Below are 7,117 nucleotides of genomic sequence, written 5' to 3'. Positions count from 1 at the left end.
ATCTAATAAAAAAATAATAGGAACCAACTATCATTGATCTTTAATGTATCTCAACATCAATTGACTCAATTCCCCAATAAACAGACATAGGCTAACAGACTAGACATATAAATAGGACCAAGCAGTTTTTTTGCATACAGGAAATACACCTCAGTGACAAAGACAGACACTACCTCAGACTAAAAGGCTGGAAAAAATTTTTCCAAGCAAATGGTCCCAAGAAACCAGCTAGAGTAGCCATTCTAATATCCAATAAAATAGACTTTAAATCAAAGGTAATCAAAAAAGATGGGAAGGACACTTCAAAGGAAGTTCTCATCATTGAAGTTCTAGCCAGAGCAATTAGACAACAAAAGGAGGTCAAAGGGATACAAATTGGAAAGGAAGTATGATAGTACACATAAGCAACTCCCAAAATTCGACTAGAGAGCTCCTATAGCTGATAAACAACTTCAGCAAAGTGGCTGGATATAAAATTAACTCAAATAAATCAATAGCCTTGCTCTACAAAAAGATAAATGAGCTGAGAAAGAAATTAAGCAAACAACACTCTTTACAATAGTCACAAATAATTTAAAATATCTTGGCATTAACTCTAACCAAGCAAGTGAAAGATCTGTATGACAAGAACGTCAAGTCTCTGAAGAAAGAAATCAAAGAAGACCTCAAGAGATGGAAAGATCTCCCATGCTTCTGAATCAGTAGAATTAACATACTAAAAATGGCCATCTTACCCCAAGCAATCTATATATTCAATGTAATCTCTATCAAAATTCCAACTCAATTCTTCACAGAGATAAAAAGAGCAATTTTCAACTTCATCTGGAATAACAAAAACCCCAGAACAGTGAAAACCATTCTCAACAATAAAAGAACATCTCTGACCTCAGGCTGTACAACAGAGCAATAGTGATAAAAACCACATGCCATCAGTACAGAGACAGACAGGTAGATCAGTGGACTAGAACTGAAGACCCAGAAATAAACCTATACACCTATGGTCACTTGATCTTTGACAAAGAAGCCAAAAGCATACACTGGAAAAAATTACAGCATTTTCAACAAATGATGTTGGTCTAACTGGTAGTCTACATGTAGAAGAATGCAAATCAATCCATTTTTATCTCCTTGTACAAAGCTCAACTACAAGCAAATCAAAGACCTCCCCATGAAACCCGATACGTTGAATCTAATAGAAGGGAAAGTGGGAAGGAATCTTGAACACACTGGCAAAGAGGAAAAATTCCTGAACACCAATGGCTCAGGCTCTAAGATCAACAATTGACAAATGGGACTCATGAAACTGAAAAGCTTACGTAAGGCAAGGGACACTGTCAATAGGACAAAACAACAACCTACTGATTGGAAAAAGATCTTGACTAACCCCACATCTGACAGAGAGCTAATATCCAAAATATACAAAGAACTCAAGAAGTTAAAACGCCAGAAAACCAAATAACCCAATTAAAAAATGGGGTGCAGAGCTAAACAAAGAGTTTTCAACTGAGGAATCAACTAACTGGACTTCTCAGAGCTCCCAGGGTCTAAACCATCAACCAGAGAGTATTTATGCCTCCAACTACATATGTAGCAGGGGACTGTCTTATCTGGCATCAGTGGGAGGGGAGGTGCTTGGTCCTGTGGAGGCTTGATGACTCAGAGAATGGGGATGCTAGAGGGGTGAGGTGGAAGTGGGTGGGTGGGGGAGCACACTCTTAGAGGCAAAGGGGAGGAGGATGGAATGGGGCTTCGTGAAGGGGAAACCTGGAAGGGGGAAAACATTTCAAATATAAACAAAATGATTAACACATTTCTTTTAAAAAGAGAAATACTAACTGCAGATGATATATAAGGAAGAATGGAGTATGTACCCTTTCACCTTGAACTGTCACAATAAATACAGAAATCTAGCTTTGAGCACTAATATATCATTTCCTGTTTTGGCTGCTCTATTAACTGAGTTATCTCCCCAGCCTGAGTCATAAAAAATCATTAGGAAAGGACTACACCTCTCCCTCATAGAGCACCAGAAGAGTGCTTGTTGCAACAGTCCTGGATTAATTCTAGACAATGCACTGCCTGAATGATGTCTTAAATATCAGTTCCTGTTCTGTTCCATAGTAGTTATGTCCTACAGAGCTAGGGCCCAGTTATCCTCATCTTGTCTTATCCTCTGTGGGCTTATGAGCACAGGTGCTTATAAAATGAACATGCATAAAATCCGACATATTTTAGCAAAGCACACCCCTCCCCCTAGGCTCATAAATCTAGCTTTGTTGTTAATCCTTTCTAAAACACATGAAGCATGGGTATTTAATCCAAATATATTAGTTACACATTTACCCCTATGAAAATAATAAAGATAAATACAACAGTTATTGCTGAGGCTATAAAATCCATTTGGTAAAAAGCAATCTTAGTTTGCAATTTCAGTCCATTAAAATGTTCATGAAATACTTATTTATTTTCTTTGCATGTTTTTTTGAGACAGAGTTTCTCTATGTAGCCTTGGCTGTCCTGAACTCTCTTTGTAGTCCATGCTGGCCTCAAATTCAGAGATATATCTGCCTCTTTTGCAACTCTCTGTTATGATGTATTTTTAGAGTTCTATGTCAAAAATAGTGCATTAAACATAAACATACAAGTTTATCAAAATTCTATCTTACCCTGCATTCTCTTTAGGCTCATTTCTAGTTTTCAATTTTTCTATAACAAAGCAAAAGCTTGTTCCTGCTGCTAGTGTAAAATGTTTTCATTTGTAGTATTAGTTGTAAGCTCAATTCCAATTTTATTGTTTTGTTTCTCACTGGCATAAGAAATACTAAAATGGAGACAAAATTAGTGTCTCAGCTGCATTTCTGCCTTTTGAATAATACTCAAGCTCTATAAGGTGCTAATGGTCACTAAATGAGTGACGAGTTGGCTTAAGACAGCCCTGATCTCACACAGTCGCTTCCTGTCAAAAGGACCCTGGCCCTTCATTATTCTTTGGTGGGTTGGACGTTTTCTTAGAAACCAATGAACATCTGAGAAGTAGAATTGTATTCCTAGATTACCTAAACATCTAGAGTGATTACTATTCCAAGAATACTATCCAAAGATTGATAGATGGCTACAACTACACAGTCTTATCTCTCTCTGTCTCTGTCTGTCTGTCTGTCTGTCTCTCTCTCTCTCTCTATCTCTGTAGTGCAAGTGCATTGAGTGTTTGAGATCACTAGGCAAGCAATCTACTAACTGAGCTACTTTCTCAGGCCCCAAACCACACACAGGGTAGCCTCAATAATGAAATAACACACACACACACACACACACACACACACACACACACACACACACACTGATTTAATTTTCTGGCAAAAATTTGAGATTGGAGACAAAACTTAGTTTTATATGTAAATGTTAACAGAAAAATAAAATAGTAGATAATATGAGAGTAGATGGTGTCTTCACACAATGGGGAAATTAGGATTTATCTCATAGATTGTAGTCAGTGGGTTGTTGCCTGTGAAGGAGTTTGAAATTCAAAGATCAGAATGATAGACTTAAGGAACAGTGAGAAACATTTAAATTTACATCCAGACAAATGATACCAGAAAGCAATCATAAGGGCTTTGTCACAACATTGTAATAAATCTGAATTAGATTCTGAATGTGATAATCAAAACCCACTATGTTCTTTGTTTGAGACAGGTCTCAGGTATCCCAGAGGTTAGCCTCAAGCTTGTTATGTAGCAAAGTGCTGGGTTTAGAGGCATGTGTCAACAAACTTGATTTACACAGTTGTGGGAGGCAAGCACTCTACAAATTGAGCTACAGCCCTGGCCAAAACACTGTAGTTTTCAACATATCAGCTCCAATTAAATATTTTTGTGAGATTTCTTAGCCTGAAATGCTGTCGGGCTGAAAGTAAAATAGTAACTATGAAGAAGTTTAAGATAAACAATTGATAGGCTAAGGCCAGTATTGGAGCTCAACAGGTAAAAAGCACTTGTCATACAAACTTGACAAATTGCTTGACTTTGGACCCTTGGAACCCATATCAAAAAAGCCAGACATAGTAGCCTGTGACTAAATCCCAGTAGATAAGAGCTGGAGCCAGGCATTTGCCATAGAAGTTCACAGGCCAGCTATCCTGGAGTACACATACAACTTTAAACAAGAGAGACCTTTCCTCAAAACAGAAGGTGATGGTTGACAGCTGAGGTGTCCTGACTTCCAAATGTATGGGATAGCACAGCAGGAGCATATCCGCATGCTTAAAAATTTATACATACACATGCATGCAAAAATAATTTACAAACAATGAGCTAGATTCAACTAAGTAGCCCATCACTGACACCTGATGTCTTCTTATTCCACCTATTACTGTTTCCATGGAATGTAAATTACAAAAATTATCAATACTTTTTGTAAACCAAGTATTATGTTGGTCTGATATTTGTTAAATTAATCTACTTGTTAATATTAATTGTTTTTCTGTCCATTCAGTATTTTTATGTAATTCTAAGTATCAATGCTATTACTTTGGAAGAGGACATTTCCTACTCAGAGTGAGAAGTGAGTTATGTGCATGACATAAACGAGAGGCTGGGGGCTGATTATATTGATATGACTGTTGTAGCACAGGTAGCTTCAGGTAGACTAGCCAAGTAAAACTACAGACTCTAGAGACCAATTAATCAAATTTAAATTATTAGTTTCTTAAATTTACTCTATCTTACTGACTCTAGAGAAATAAGCTGGTATGCTCTGAAAAGGCTGGTTAAAGAGATATTTAATAGCAAGTATAGGAGAACCTTTGGAATAAGCATGAGAGCAGCCCCTGGCTGAGCCAAAAAAGGTTGAAGGGACCACAGTTCTACGCTCAGAAATGAATATATGAGGAGGCTAGAGAAAGAGGTGGCTCAGTGGTTTAGTGCCACTGGCTGCTTTTCCAGAGGACCTGAGTTCAATTCCCAGTATCCACTACCCAGATGGTGGCTCATAACCATCTGTGACTCCAGTCCCAGGGTACCTGAAGCCCTCTTCTGGCCCCTAAGGGGTACTGCATGCATAGCACACTAACATATTCAGGCAAATATAAAGAAAAATAAATTACAAATATGATATTCACATGAGAAATTTAACAAACTTACATTTTAATGGAAAGTTCTAATTTTTATATAAACAAATATGTCACTATATCTTTCATGCTTTCTTTCCTGTTGAACTGCAAAAATCTTTTCAAACTTGATTAAAATTGTATTTTCTTAACTTTTTGTACTTTTACATTTACCAAAATACAGTTTTTCAAGAAGCAGAAGTCTTATGAAGGAATAAATGATGGTTAGCACAATGTGAGTGTTTTAATGCCAGTAAACTTGGTCTTGGATTTAAAAAGTAAAAAGAACATGACATTGGGCAAGGAAGGGGAAGGTGAAACAGGAAAAGAGCTGGGGTACTGGGGTGAACTTAACCAAAATATGGGGTATGAAACTCTCAAAGAATAAACTTTAATTTTTTTTGAAAAACAAAAATGATTATGAAAATAAATTATGTCACATAAAAAATCTGTAGGAGTTACTAAGACAGTTCAGCAGGTAAAGGTTCTTGTTAAGTTTAATCTCCAGGACCAATATGCTGGAAGGAGAGTATTGATTCCCACAAGCTGTCTTCTGACTTCCTTAGGCATGGAATGGCGCATGTATGTGTCCACACATAACAACAACAAAAAGTTCTTTAAGCCTATAGGAAATTCCCAACTAAGACAAAAGTTAGGCTAATTGGATCTTATTTTGGTAAATAATGGTATGTTTATATGTGCTTTACTATTACATATAATTTAAAAAAGTAGTTAGCCATTTAAAATAAACTGTTTACCTTTATAAATTTTAATACTTGGATATATTTCTGTAGTTTTCGAGTTGTACAGTGCTCACTGTCTTGTAAGTTGAAGATTCCCAATGTGTTCACCCTTTTTAAAAAAGATGTATTTATTTCATGTATGTAGGTATACTGTGGCTGTCTTCAGACACCCCAGGACAGGGCATCCAGAAGATAGCTGCACCATCTGGAGTGTATGCCGCAGAAGGTGTATGGAAGGAACTATCGAGCTTTTGGTGACATCTAGTGGACGATTTCTGTAACCTTTACTCAATGCCAGGAAGCAAACATACCTAACTACTCAGCCTCTTCAGCCAGTAGAGCAATTTCAAACAGAAAGTCTAACCCTTACTGCACACAGCATAGCCCTTGACCTCCAATCTTTCTCTGGTCCAGTTCAGGTGACAGCAGTAAGACAAATGCAGCAGAGCTTGCCACCCCTGCCTTCTGCCACCGAGCTGGTCTTCACATTTGTTGGTTTATATTTTGGCATTCCTCATTTCTGCTCTCCTGATAATCAACCTTAAGATATGTCCTTAATTACTTTTAGTGATTCATATGCATCACTTTAACTTCATCTCTAAGCTCCCAGAGAAATTATGTCCAGAACTAGAGAAAAGCAGTAAGAAAACTCCCTGTGTGCTACATCTAAATTTTATTCTCACATAATTCTCATAGCAAACTGCTTCTCATCTTTACATCTTATTTCAGTCATCACTTTCTCAAGGTTACATTTTCTGATGTCCTATGACAAATTCTTACTGCCATTACCTCATTGTTCACTATAACATAATTAAATTTGTATAATTTAATCAGTCTGTCATCCCTTTAGAACAATCTAAGGATTAAGCTATGGCTGGGGATGTTAACTCAGCTAGTAAAGTACCTGTCCAGCATGCACAAAGCCCTGCCTTCAATCTGCTGCAGAAAATGGGTTGGTATCACATGCCTGTAATCCCACCAACTTGGGAGAATTAAGAAGCTCTGGACCTCAAGGTCATTCTTAGATATAAAGAAGAGTTTGAGGCCTGCCTGGACTACAGTGGGGCCCTAGCTCAAAAATTCAGCCAAACAATATTTTGTTTAAAACATGTCTTCATTGCCTGGCAAAGAATTACTTTCTCCAGAATGAATCCCCAAAAGATTGGCCTTGTAGAAGACAAACTCTTATATAGTGGGAACTTGTTAGAGCCATTTCTTTTTTATTATTTTCTTTATTTACATTTCAAATGCTATCCCGAAAGTTCCCTAT

The sequence above is a fragment of the Mus pahari genome, chromosome 1, assembly GCF_900095145.1.
Source record: "Mus pahari chromosome 1, PAHARI_EIJ_v1.1, whole genome shotgun sequence".
NCBI lineage: Eukaryota > Metazoa > Chordata > Mammalia > Rodentia > Muridae > Mus > Mus pahari.
The sequence above is the reverse complement of the archived record's forward strand: the minus strand, read 5'-3'. Positions refer to the sequence as shown.